This window comes from Ornithorhynchus anatinus, chromosome 15 (assembly GCF_004115215.2).
Source record: "Ornithorhynchus anatinus isolate Pmale09 chromosome 15, mOrnAna1.pri.v4, whole genome shotgun sequence".
NCBI classification, from domain to species: domain Eukaryota; kingdom Metazoa; phylum Chordata; class Mammalia; order Monotremata; family Ornithorhynchidae; genus Ornithorhynchus; species Ornithorhynchus anatinus.
The window spans coordinates 17,914,385-17,929,083 of record NC_041742.1 but is presented as its reverse complement, the minus strand read 5'-3'; the positions used below and the strand labels follow the sequence as shown (position 1 = coordinate 17,929,083).

Sequence of the window (14,699 nt, the reverse complement as noted above, 5' to 3'; positions counted from 1 at the left end):
TTGGGTTATTATATTAGCACCTGAGTTCTAATCCCAGCTCCACCAAATTCCTGCTGTATGACCTTGGGAAAGTCACTTAACTTCTCTGGGCCTCAGTTACCTCATCTGTAAAATGGGAATTAAAGAGTGTGAGCCCAATGTGGGACAGGGACTGTGTCCAACCAGAATTACTTATACCTACCCCAGCACTTAGAGCAGTGCTTGGCACATAGTGAGCACTTAAGTACCATCATTATAATTTTTATTATTATATAGAAGATATACAATTTATAATATATATATGCTATATATTACATATATAGCATATAACACATCAGGTGCTATCAGTCCAGCTTCCCTATTGGACTGAGTGTCTTCCAACCTTCATAGTTATGAAAAATGGCACCTCTTTGTTTGCAAGAGCGAAATATAGTTTAGGGCTCTCTATCCTTTCTTATTCCATTGATGAAAGTCAGATTAGAAAAGCAACAGGGAGGTTTACTCACTACTACCATGTGGCACTAAGCAGGAAATACGAAGTTCATTTGGAGGATGTTTTACAGAAAGCCCAAAAGACAACATCAAAATACAAATTCACAGATCAACAGCTGTTTCGCTCAGGGAACGTGTCCACCAACTCTGTTACACTGTACTCTCCCAAGTTCTTAGTACAGTGTCCTGCACACAGTAAGGACTTAAAAAATACCATTTTTGCTCCAGCAATGCTCCACCTCCTCCCTGTCATTTCGGCCTAATGAATTATTAATTACAACGAGCCCAGCAAGTGAATGGACACAACGGAAATGCTACCACCTTAAAACAGTTTGTTGATGAAACCAATGATATGATGTCCCTGAGAGAAGCACAGAACTCCCCAATCTCAGCCCATTTCATAGTGTTTACGCATTTTTCTAGTAAGGCCCCGGGGTGGCAGGGACTGCCTTCAATTTACGTTTCTTGGGATTCTCCCCAAGGTGCAGTACATGGCTATGCGAAAAGGGACCACTCCAAAATCCTCATCTAGTTCATCATAAATGATAATAATTTGTCTGGAAGCCCCACCTGTGACAGGGACTGCGTCCAACCTAATTAACTCATCTCTACCCCAGTACTTAGAATAGTGCTTGATACAAAGTAAAAGTTTAAGAAATGCTATAAGTATAACGATAATAATAATTCAGTCATTCATTGGATCATATTTATTGAGCACTTACTGTGATCAAAGCACTGTACTGAGCACTTGGGAGAGTACGATATACCAATAAACAGACATGTTCCCTGCCCACAAGCTTAATAAAAATAATAAAAAAAAATAAGAGGGCAGGGAACGTGCCTACCGACTTGCCCAAGCGCTCAGTACACTGCTTCGCACATAGCAGGCGCTCAATCAACAACGTTGATTAATCATCAACTCTGTTGTGTGGCACTCTGCCAAGCACTTAGTAGAGTGCTCTGCCCACAGTGGGTGCTCAATAAACACCACTGATGATGATGATGAAGATTCGAGGAATGGACTTAGCCAACGCTCTGTCACTTGGCTATTTTGGCATCTTGCGGGCAATATGCTGATGAAGGAATTGGGGTGAGCAACGAATCTAAAACATCGTTTATACATTTGAGCTGGTGTCAAAAAAAAAATGCTTACCACCCAAATTTGGAATCATGCATAATTTTATTAACGATTCTGTCTCATGAAAATGGTTAAGTTTATATAATCTACCTGGTACATTTCACTCTTTGGGTTTCTTTAAACAGGCAAGGATTTTCACTGAAATGGTCCATTACATGAACTGGGCAAAAGGAGTCATCACAGTCCGTCATCACCGGTCCCCCTCAATCTAGGCTTTCTTCCACAGAACAACTGGTCTTTTAATGTTCTTCTCTTCATTATCCGGTTTCTTCTCACTTTTACTGATTGTCACAAAACCCGTTAGGGGCAGATGACACTGGCCAATGACTGCCATATACATTTGGATGCTTTTCTGCTTCACTTGTTCTTTGAGGCATTTCTCACTAGATGAATGGATTCAGAGGCTCCTTTCAATTATTTTTATTATGTCTGGCTACTGCTTTCTGCCATTAAAAATGAGAGTGTACAGTTCATTTAAGGATTCAATATTCCTGTTAAACACTAATTCATGTCAGTTTCCCTATTACCACTCCAGCGACTCATGGGGTCGGTTTGATTTACAGAAGTATTTGCAGAGAGAGCTCTGCCTCTGTCCCCGGAATTCTGTTTTCTACGATGAGTATTTTACCCAGGAACGCAAAACAATTAGTAATGAAAAATTTTCCACTTTGGTCAGCTGCTACCATTAAGACTGTGATTTCAAATGAACTCCAAGTAACTCTCTCTTTAATGTGCTTTTTCTGCTCAACCATCTATTTTCCACCTGAATACTAATGGAAGTTGATTTCTTAGAGCAAACAAATGCCCCGGCAACGGCTCTGTGCTATATATGCTAAGCAGAGACCTGGGTAATTGTCTTATTCCAAAGAAATGAATTGGCCTCCTTTTGCCCAACTCATGTAATGGACCATTGCAATGAAAATCCTTGCCTGTTTAAAGAAACCCAAAGAGTGAAATGTGCCAGGTAGATTATATAAATTCAATCATTTTCATAAAGACACACGGAATCGTTAATAAAATTACGTATGATTCCAAATCCGGGTGGTAAACCTTTTTTTTGGACATCAGGTCAAATGTGTAAATGATGTTTTAAGGCATCATTCCTCCCGAAACGATCAAAATAAAGTTCTGAAAGAATACGTATGGAGATCCATTTGTAGTCAGGTTTTTTCTGCCTCCATTTCTGAATGAAGCCATCATCTGAATTGACCCCAAAGCTCTGATTTCCAATTGCAAAAATGCTGGAATCCGAGAGCATGGAGAGGGCTCTCAAGGTTTTCCTGTTCTCATCCCACCTCCACTGTTTCCCAAAGTGCCGGTAAGCTCACTGCTCCCTATAGATGAGGGTGGGTTTACACTACATATGGATAAACAGCCAAAGGAAAGACAGGAAGCAGCAGAAGCAGATCCCTTTTCCTTCCCAAACTGCTTGTGGCTTCCCCCGCCCCCACCAGACTGCGAGCTCGTTCGGAGCAGGGAACGTGGCTAGCAACTCTGTTGGACTGTACTCTTCCAAGCGCACAGTGCTCTGCATGCAGTAAGCGCTCAATGAGTACCGCTGAGGATGATGACGCTGACACCATCACATCTAGACTAGAGAGCAGAAGAGAGGAGTTGATTGAATTTTGAGGTATCTTGGACATAAGGGAGCCTGGTAAATTTCCTTCTTAGAGGGACAAAACTGCCAACGAGCTCAGCTGAATTAAGTGCGAGCAATCGATCAACCAAGGATATTTATTGGGTGCTTACTATGTGCAGAGCACTGTTCTAAGCACTTGGGAAAGGACGATACAAGGGTCAGCGGACACATTGCCCACAATGAGCTTACAGTCTAGAGATGGTGGGATTCAGGAGGATTGGGCTGTTGTTGCATTAATGATCGAAAAATACAGTGGCCACTTTCGTTTGGGCGTGGTGTTCGGCACCTACCGTTGAAAAGACGACTCGACGCTATCAACTAAAATGGAAAATATTTCTCCATAGCAATTTATCAATCCCAACGAAAATGCCCTACGCTTCCCGAAGCCTCCGGTGGCATCCTGGGAAATGTGTTGCTCTTTTCCCCTGCCTGGATTAGTTTCTGGAGCTCCAGCAGAGCCAGTATTACCGCGTTTCCTCTCTGCCATCTGAAACATGCATCAACCCCAAACCTGCCAATATTGGCAGCATTTGATACAGGAGCTCTCTTTGACTAGCTTTACCAAAACTTGATAGTTCATCTGTTCATCTCCTCTATTCCAAAATAATTTCTCATAGTTGCATTACTTTCTATTTCCACCTGTGTATTCTCTCCGAGAGTTTAGCACAGTACTTAATAAACACCGTTATCGTTATCATCATTGCCTTTGTTAAACGCTAAGTGTCAAGCACTGTTCTAAGCGCTGGGGTAAATACAACAACACACACACACAACCCAACCATTAAAAGACGCATACCCTGTCCACAACCAGCATACAGTCTAAAGAAAGAAATATCGCAATTATTATTAGTTCAGAGAGATAGACACTAAAATAAATAACAGATAGGAGGAAATAAAAGAGTAAAAAAATATACCACGGGAACTGTAAGCACATAAATGCTTCTCTTTCCTCTCTAAGGATTCGAGAGGCAGTTGGGTGTTATTTTTACTTGAACATGCACTTTAAATTTTGAGTGCAGGATATATGTTTGGGGAAAAAAAACCTGATTAAATATCATGTGATCCCATTAAATATCCAAGATGACTACTAATTTGTCTGTTGCCATAAATTAATGCAAAGTTACCTGCTTCTCTTGGTTCTGCTTCTTTATAGCCCTCCTGCTGTGGGTCCTTTTCATCAGTGTGATTACAGATCTGAACAAATAGAGTAGAGGCAATTAGAGAAGATTCTGCTTACTTACTGTAATGGTGAAACAATTTCGATGTAATTTTGATGAGTTCATTAAAGGAGAAGCGGTGGCCACAAACTTTGCGCAATGCACGGAATAGGAATGCGAGGCGACAAAATTTCTGATGGAAATATCGTGCTGGTCCTCTCCAAACAGACCCCGATCGGAAGAAGGCAAATCTGAATGAGAAGCAGCAGAGCCTAGTGGAAAGAGCACGGGTCTGGGGGTCAGAAGGACTTGGGTTCTAATTCTGGCACATGTCTGCTGTGTGCCCTTGGGCAAGTCACTTAACTTCTCTGGGCCTCAGTTCCCTCATCTGAAAAATGGGGATTAAGACTGTGAACCCCACGTGGGACAGGGTCAGTGTCCAACCTGATTAACCTGTATCTACCTCAGCATTTAGTACAGTGCTTGGCACATAGTGAGGGCTTAATAAGTACTGTTATTACTATTATTTTCTTATTATATTATTCATAATAATAATCCCAGCTCTGACACATGCCTGCTGCATGACCTCAGGCAAGTCACTTACCATATGTGCCTCAGTTTCTTCATCTGAAATTTGATTCGATATCCCCGTTCTTATCTTGAGATCGTGAGCGATCTAACTGTGGCTAGAGTCGGCACGTCACAAATGCCGTTATTTTCAAGTTTGCCTTCCTTTCCATTTTGATTCACCTGGGAGGATCCAGAGATGCAAGTCTTGGATTTTGAGCGTGGTGGCAGGGATGCCAGAGCACGGATGCCGATGGAGATATTTATTGCCATTGTTCTTGTCTGTCCGTCTCCCCCGATTAGACTGTAAGCCCGTCAAACGGCAGGGACTGTCTCTATCTGTTGCCGACTTGTTCATCCCAAGCGCTTAGTACAGTGCTCTGCACATAGTAAGCGCTCAATAAATACTATTGAATGAATTGAATGAGATGGGACAGGCCTCAAAAAGATAAAAATAATTCAGGAAGCCACCATTCCAGGCCTGACCGGAAAATCTCCGGTCTCATCAAGGACCTGGGGTGAGCGAGCCGGACAGCCCGTCTCAGAAAAATAATAACAACTGAGGCATCTGTTAAGTGCTTCCTATGTGTCAAGCACTGTTCAAAGTGCTGGGGGACATAGAGGATGATCAGGTCAGATCAGCTCGGGTGTCCCACACTACAGGGCTCAAAAGGTAAGTTGGAGAGAGAACAGGTATTGAATCCCCACATTCCAGATGAGGTAAATGAGGTACGAAGTGAAGTGACTTGCCCAAGGTCAACCAGCAGGCATGTGGTGGAGCCAGGATAAGAACCCAGGACCTCTGCCTTGCAGGTCCATGCTCTTTGCACTAGGCCAAGCTGGAACGTAGAGCTGTGGTGAACGCTTCCATTTCTAAATGACCGCTGGAACGACAGAGATGGTGAAAACCGTTTCAGACCTTCACGAAGGGACTGCAGTGAACTACATCCACTGTTCGCTGAGAGAAAATGCTCCGCCAAAGAGAACGGGGAAGATGGCGCCTCGATGACCTCCAGCACTCCCCGGTCAGAGCAAGGGAAAGGCATCAAACGAAGGCTCCACCATCCAACATCGGGCTCTCTCTGCATGTTCCGACAAGCTATTCCAAAATGTCATTTCAAGCTGCAGGATGGAGCGGATGAAAAAGATGTCGCGACACCGCAAATGTGACATTTTTACCTTGCAAAATTGGCCACAAATGATACGCATGTGATTTGCTCATCCCGTTTTTCAGGGGGATTGTTGTTTCCAGGGCAGATGGGCTGCCTGGCTGTAAATAAATAGTAATTGCTTTCCCAGTGCCTCCTATCCAGGTAACAATTTCTATTACCACCTTTAAAGATTACTCAGGGAATCAGTAATAGCTATCATATATTATTAAAATTACATTCAGCAAGCCACAAGCAGAGGCGGAATCCGCAGGATGTTCCCACCCAAGTTGAAAATAGATTCTCAATGGATGACATAAACCTTGGCGGTGATTTCACCATAGTGGGGTGGGTTTTTTTTCTTTTTCAGTAGAGGATCCTGGGAGGATTGAGAGTTTTATAATTAATGGCAGCTTCCCCGGACATGCTCTGATAAGAAATGATGGGTTTGCCATTTACAAACATCCAATTTTACAAGCTGGAAATGAAAGGCAGACATCACAGGCCAGCGGACCGAAGATTGATATGAGCTGTAATTTCACGATAGTGAATCTAGCACTGGTTGAGCAAAAAATAAATCCCACGGGACCGAGGGTCTGGCGAGAAGCAGCGTGGCCTCTTGGAGAGAGCCCGGGCCTGGGAGTCAGAAGGACTTGGGTTCTAATCCCAGGCCTGCCAACTAATTGCTGTGTGACCTTGGGCAAGTCACTTGGCTGCCTCTCTGCTTCAGTTTCCTCAACTGTAAAATAGGGATACTCCTATTTAGACCGTGAGCCCCATGTGGGACGGGGACTGTGTCCAACCTGATTAATTTGTACCTACTCTAGTGCTTAGTACAGTGCCTGGCACAAAGTAAGAGCTTAACCAAAAACATAAAGGAAAAAAAAATCTGCAGGAGGGTGAGTGGTGAGCAGGGGAACACAGTCACAGCCATCCTAGGGCTTTTCTCTGCACACAAAATTAATTTGTAAATTATCAACCAAGTTGAATCTAACAACTCAAAAAACGATGGGTGGCTTTTTACCAGTTCCAAGATGTTTTTCCGGACTTCATTCTACATGTTAGTGAAGTGTAATTATTCAGTTATTCGATAGTATTTATTGAGTTCTTACTATACACCCAGCACTATACTAAGCACTGGGAGAGTATAATCCAATAGAGTTGGCAGACACGTTCCCTACCACAGCAAACTAACTTTCAAGATGCTCCTGTTTTTTCCGTCAACCGTTTCATCCCATTTAACGCATCAAAATAGGATTACACATTTAAGCAAATCTCCCAATCCAGAAGCCTTTCTGAATGCTTTAGGCCATCCCCAATAATACATCCTAGAGTCAGAAGAAAAATTCTGGAAGAAGATAGATGACAATCCTCTTCTGAGATTTCTATCCCAGGACACAGATATGCGTAAGCTGCATGTGTGCATGTGAAATAAATCCTAATTATTTGAGGGTTTATTTTCCCATCGAGAAAGGATGACCATCATTTTGTTTGCACTGTATAGGTCTTTTGGACCGAGTGACTTTGAGTCAAGAAAAACTATACTCTCAGTCACTCTGCAGTCATCCGATATTGGCTAGAAAGCAATTTTGGCTACAAGATTTTTCAAGCTGTTTGCCAGCCAACGAAAAAGAGGTTTCATATTTCCAAGATATGCCATGTTGGCTCCTTTTAAAGGACGCATGTGTAATAATAACTGTGGCATTTGTAAAGCATTGTAAATTTACAATTCATCAAACACTAGGGGAGATACAAGATAATCAGGGCGGTGCCAGTCCCTGTCCCAACTCACCATCTAAGGAGGTGGGAGAACAGGTACAGATTTTACATTTTACAGATGAGGAAATTGAGACTCAGGGATATTAAGTGACTTGTCCAAGGTCACACAACAGGCAGGCGGCAGAGCCGGGATTTGAACCCTGGTCCTCTGGTCCTCTGAATCCGAGATCCGTATTCGCTCTGCTAGGTTACGCTGTGTTGAGATGGTTATCCTAGTTATTTTGACATCGATAAGGTCGCAAACGGCAAAGCTTGTATGAAAGGAAAAGATCCAGTCGAATCAAAATCCAAATCAACAGTGCATCTCCCACACCAGAGAGGGCCCTGGAACTGGGATGGCAAACTCCACTGGTAACGTGGACTCTGTATCCAACACTTCAATGTCAAAAGATTGAAATACTAGTGAGATTGGTGAAAGATGGAATATCTATGCAAGTCCAAGAAGTCCAGCCCGATTATCTCGAATCTACGCCAGTGCGTAGTACCGTGCCTGGCACATAGTAAGGGCTTAATAAATACCATTTAAAAAAAAAAGTCTAAGGTACGCTTTTTGATCCATAGTCCTTAGAATCCCTTCAATTAATCATTCAACGCTATTTTTTGAGTGCTTACTGTGTGCAGAGAGAATTGTACAAAGCACTTGAGAGCATAATTTAACAGAACCAGTAACCACAACCCCGCCTTCAAAAAGCTCATACTCTAGAGGGGGAGACAGATGTTAAAATAAATTACACCTAGGCGAAATGGTGGAGTGTGAGGATGCGAAGTAGGGTTGAGGGTAGGGTGACTATCAAGTGCTTAAATGATGCAGATCCAAATGGATAGAAGGGAGGGCAAGGAGGGCTAAAGACGGTTTAGTCAGTCCTCTTAACATTCCTCTAGACTAAAGTTCGTTGTAGGAGGGGAACGTGTACTCTCCCAAGGGCCTGGTACAGTGCTCGGCACAGAGTAAACGCTCGGTAAATTGATCGTCAGGGAAGGTGCTTTGGAGATGTGATTTTAGGAGGGCTTTGAAGGTGGGGAGAGTGGTGGGCTGTCGGATATGAAGGGGGAGGGTGTTACAGTGATGGAGGGCCTTAAAGCCGGTCGTCAAGCATTTATGTCCATATCTGTAACTTCTTGATTTCTGTTAATGTCTGCCTCCCTCTCTAGACTTTAAGCTCCTTGTGGGGCAGGGAACTTGTCTCTCAACTCTTGCTATATTGTACTCTCCCAAGCATTAGGACAGTGCTCTGCATACAATAAATCCAATCCATTGATGGACTGAATTTTCTAAACCTTCAGTCGCTTTTGACAATCTGGCTTCTGAGCCCCAGAGTAAACTGAAACCAGTCCCTTGCCCCTTGCTTTTGCCAAAGCTATTCAGTATTTTGCCCTAGATTACTTTCACTCATAATATTTTAATTCTCCAAAATCCTTGCCTTTTCCCTGAACAATGGCTTACCCACAGAGCTTTGACTGCTTCCCTGAGTTTGCCTAATATCACGTGACCCAATTTAACGTGACGAAGGTCTCTGGTGGAGTCCTCCAATGGGGAGTGACTTGCGTAAGAGCAGTTTGGTTGGGTTTCCCACCATGGATCCCCTCTGGTGTTCAACAAAATTGACGGTGGGAGTCTTTAGAGTGACCGAATTCAGTGACGTAACCAAATTCTTCAGATGTTCAGAAGCTCTCTGAAAGAACTGAAAGGTCTGGTTAAAATACATATATATATATATATATATATATATATATATATTAAAGCCTCTGTTGCCCTTTAAATCTATCCTGCAGAGATATCAAAGAGAAAATGTATGATTGATAAGTGTTTTATCCTACCATTTCCTTTCCCTGGGGTCTTTACAATGACAGCATGACCTAGTGGATAGAACATGGGCCTGGGAGTCAGAAGGACCTGGGTTCTAATTCTGGCTCCACCACTTGTCTGCTGTGTGCCCTTGGCAAGTCACTTAACTTATCTGTGCCTCAATTACCTCATCTGGAAATTGGAGATTAAGACTGTGAACCCTGTGTGGGACAGGAACTCTGTCAACCCGATTTGCTTGTACCCACCCCAGCACATAATAAGCCCGGCACTTAGTAAGTCCTAACAAATACCACTGTTATTATTATTATTTCTCCTTGCAGGAAGGTTTGTATCCACCAACTCTGTTATAGTGTACTCTCCCAAGCACTTAGTCTATCCTACCACTCTCTTTCCCTGGGGTCTTTACAATGGATATCTCCCCGTGGGAGGGATTGTACCCACCAACTCTATAGTATTACACCCTCCCCAGCACTTAGTACAGTGTTCTGTCCACAGTAAGTGTTCAAGAAATGCTACTGATTAAATGAAGCCAAGAGGTGGTGGCTTAACTAGACCTGGGAAGAGAATAGTATCACAAACACCAACACCACTCTTTTGTTCAATATTGAAATAAATTTTTTTCTTTCTCCTTGGGTATCTGTGAATGATCAAACCACCTAACTGGTTCTTTTTTAATTTGCTCTGCAGACTCAACTGTCCTTAAAATTATTTTGATATTAACAATCCAAATGTGCACAGGAATGGGTTATGATCTGAAGTGGTTCATAAGAGATTTTCTCATTGACTCTAAGGGCAATAACACTTTATGCCTGCTGACCAAGGTCAGTGAGGATGCTAGCTTTTTGTTTTGTTTTTAAATTTTATGGTATTTGTTAAGAACTTACTATGTGCCAGGCACCGTACTAAGTGCTGAAGTACATACAAGCCGATCAGGTTGGGCACAGTCTCTGCTCCACACGGGGCTAACAAGTTTTACTCCCCATTTTACAAATGAGGTAACTAAGGGACAGAGAAGTTGAGTGAGTAGCCCTAGATCACACAACAGACAAGTGGCCGGGCCAAGATTAATACCCATGTCCTCTGACTCCCAAACCTGTGCTCTTTCCACTAGACCATGCTGCTTCTCTTTCTAGTTCTTCAAAATATAGGGCGAGAACAGTTTCAGCCAACCAGAAGCATCCTTTTAGGGTCAGTTTCCTCTTTTAAGGTGGAACCAGGCTCCCAGATAAAAAAAGAGATGAAGATATTGGATTGAAGACAAAGGACTCTTGCCAGATGACTCCTGTTTGGTATTTATAGTGAATCATCCATGGTGACTTCCCGAAACAGGCCCTTCTATCCCTCCCTCCCTTTCTCTCCCTCCAATTTTTCCCCTTCCTTCCTCTCTCTCCCTCTCTCCTCCCCCTCCTTCTTTCCCTCCCTCCCTCCTTCCTTCCTTCTCTCTCTCTCTTTCTCTCCTTCTCCCCCCACCCCCTTCTCTCCACATACACTTCCTCTCTGTGCCCGGTGGTTTCACTCTATCTTCTCAGCTCATGGGTAATCCCGAGGGTTACCCTGCTGAGATTCATGGAAATGGATTAGTTTGAGCCCTTGGGTTACACAGTCGCAGAGCGGTTGGTGCTCCCCTGGTGTCTTCCACCAGGCTCTGCGAGCAATCCCCGACGAGCCTACCCCAGGCTGAACATTCCGGGGCACGTTCACCAAGTCGGAGAGCATGATCCTATTTCTCCTTTTGGAACCGTCGCGGGGTTTTATTTTTATTTTCATTTTTGTGGTCCATAAAAGAGGGAAGGAATGCCTGCAGGACAACCCTAAGACAGTTAGGTTTTCTACAGGGCAACAGCGACCTCTAATGCTGCATCTCATCGTCCTTTGGAAAGAAAATATCCAGCTTTTGACATTCTGGCTGCCCAGCTACTGTGATAATAATTACTATTAGGCCATCTGTTAAGCGCTTACCGTGTGCCAGGCACCGTGCTAAGCGCTGGGTGGATACAAGCCGATTGGGTTGGACGCAGCCCCTTTCCCACAGGAGGCTCACCGTCTCAATCGCCACTGTACAAATGAGGTAACTGAGGCACTGAGAAGTGAAGTGACTCGCCCCGGGTCACACAACAGACAAGTGGCGGAGCCGGGATTAGAGCTCATGATCTTCTGACTGCCAGGCCTGTGCTCGGTACTCAACTCCCACGCTTTAAGATCAATATGGATAAAAGGTTCCAGAATCTGAAGTGGGAAAAGAGAGTAATAACTAATAATACTGGTATCTGTGCAGTGCTTACTATGTGCCGAGCACTACTGTAAGCCCCGGGGTAGATACGAGTTAATCAGGTGGGCTACAATGTCTGTCCCACACAGGGCTCACACTCTAAATCCCCATTACACTCTAAATCCCCATTTTGGAGATAAGGGAAATGAGGCCCAGCAGACATGTGGTGGAGCGGGGATTAGAACCCAGGGCCTCTGCCTCCCAGACCCGTCATCTCTCCACTAAGCCACGCTGCTTCTCTATCGTACATTCTAAGATCCATCTTACACCCTAATATTTCAAGAGTTCTCAGCAGTAAGTGTGAAGTTCCTTCTACTGGCATTTAAGCGATTAAAACCATGTCTGATGGGTTTTCCAAGTTATTCAGCCTGAGGCAGACTTTGTCCAATTTGATTATCCTAAACTTTGATGCTTAGCACAGTGCTTAACACATAATAAGTGCTTAACAAACACAACTACCATTCAACTTCAATTTCCCTTTTCTTAATTTCAGACCATGACGGATTTCTTTTTCTGTTTGTTTGTTTCCATGGTGTCTGTTGAGCGCTTACTATATTCCTGGCACTATACCAAGCCCTGGGAGAGACACAAGAGAAGCATTAGGCAGCCTGGCTCAGTGGAAGGAGCCCGGGCTAGGGAGTCAGAGGTCACGGGTTCAAATCTCAGCTCAGCCGCTTGTCAGCTGTGTGACTTTGGGCAAGTCAGTTCACTTCTCTGTGCCTCGGTTACCTCATCTGTAAAATGGGGATTTTTCCACGGAGCTTTTTCCACTTTTTCAACCTGATCGCCATGTATCTCCCCCAGCACTTAGAACAGTGCTTTGGACATAGTAAGCGCTTAACAAATACCATCATTATTATTAGTAGTAGTAGTAGTAGTAGTAGTAGTAGTAGTATTACTACCACTATGTCTACTGCTACTTCTATTACTACGACTGCTGCAGTGTGGCTCGGTGGAAAGAGCCCGGGCTTGGGAGTCAGAGGTCGTGGGTTCTAATCCCAACTCCGCCGCTTGTCAGCTGTGTGACTTTGGGCAAGTCACTTCACTGGGCCTCAGTGACCTCACCTGTAAAAGGGGGATGAAGACTGTGATCCCCATGTGGGGCAACCTGATGACTTTGTAGCACCCCCAGCGCTAAGAACAGTGCTTGGCACAACGTAAGTGCTTAAAAAATGCCATCATTATTACTTCTACTCTTACCGTCACGACTACTACTGAGAAGCAGCGGGGCTCGGTGGGAAGGGCCCGGATCTGGGAGTCGGAGGTCATGGGTTCCAATCCCGGCTCGGCCACTAGTCAGCCGTGGGACTTTGGACCAGTCACTTTGCTTCTCTGGCCCTCATCTGGAAAATGGGGATGAAGACTATGAGCCCCACTTGGGACAACCTGATCACCTTGTATCTCCCCCAACGCTTAGAACAGTGCTTCGCACATAATAAGCACTTAACAAATACCATTATTATTATTACTGCTATTTCTACTACTATTACTACTGCTATTACTACGATAACAAGGATGACAATGTCTTACTACTATGATCATTACTACTATTATTACTATTAATGCACACAAAGAGTCCACTGCTGTACTGTGATGTTTGACACTGGGCTTTACCACACGTTTAAACCATTCATTTTGCCCTATTGGTCTGTCTACATCCCATTTCCCACTCCCAACGAGAAACACCAGAGGAATCCTTTTATCCCAACGTTTGGGGAACCCGGGTGCCCTGGAGTTTTATATGGATTCTGGGGTATTTCGTCGGGGGCAATGTTGTCTGGACTAGCAAGCATCAATATTTTTAAGTTTCCTTTCAAGGCGCTATCCTGATAGTGGTGACGCTTTAAATAAACTTGCCAAATTCCCTTCCCGCATCAGTATTTCTGTGGCAGAAGACTCATATATCCCCCTTAAATCACCCAAATAAAATCCCCCATTCCTTTTGCATGCCTTTAAAATATTTATGTCTATTATCGAATTCCCCTCGGAGTGTTATATCCTTTAATCCTCTTCATGAATGAATCATTCGAGTTTAGAAATCTTGTGTGGAGTCTTTGTCCTTTTTTTTTCCTCCTCTTGTTTTCTGACCCCTAAATTTCATGTGGCATTCTCAGCCTCACCTCCCCAGTGTCTAGTAAAGATAGATTTTGCAGATGTGACATTATTCTTAGGCCAGTGGTTATTCTTGCAGCTGCATGAGATTCTGGTGGAAATCAGATACCCCCTATCGCCTACAGAGAGCTGCCGGTGGAAATGTTCTCTCCAAGATTCACCAAAAATATTTACCAAGCACCCGTTGGACCAAGAGTATGGTAGCGTGCCCTTGGAGAAATAAAACAGAAGTACACGACCCATTTCCTGTCCGCAAGAAGCCACGGCCTAGTGGATAGCATGCCGGAAGAGGAGTCACGAGACCCAGGTTCTAATCTCGGGGCCGCCACCTGCCTGCTGTGTGACCTTGAGTAAGTCGCTTCACTTCTCTGGGCTTCCATTTCCTCTTTTGCAAAATGGGCTTTAATGCCTGTTCTCCCTCCACCTGAGATTGTGATCCTTGTGCGGCACAGGGACCGCGTCTGAACCCATTACTCCGCATCTGTCGCAGGACAGTACTTAGTACAGTGCCCGGCACATAGTAAGCGCTTAACAGATGTCATTAAACAAATAGAGACGTATCTAGGTTTTCACATCTTTGACCGTACCGGCTACGAGCCCCAGGCCAGACCC

At 44.0% G+C, this 14,699-nt stretch overlaps 1 long non-coding RNA gene across 4 annotated transcripts in view; it reads right to left on the bottom strand.

The window, feature by feature from the left end:
* The window catches only part of LOC103170846, a 107,875-nt gene that overhangs the window by 31,824 nt on the left and 61,352 nt on the right, over positions 1-14,699 (bottom strand). For all 4 annotated transcript variants that reach the window (XR_003764914.2, XR_003764912.2, XR_005660840.1 and 1 more), the window contains exon 3: positions 4,373-4,442. This is a non-coding gene — a long non-coding RNA (uncharacterized LOC103170846). The remainder of the gene's footprint in view (positions 1-4,372; positions 4,443-14,699) is intronic.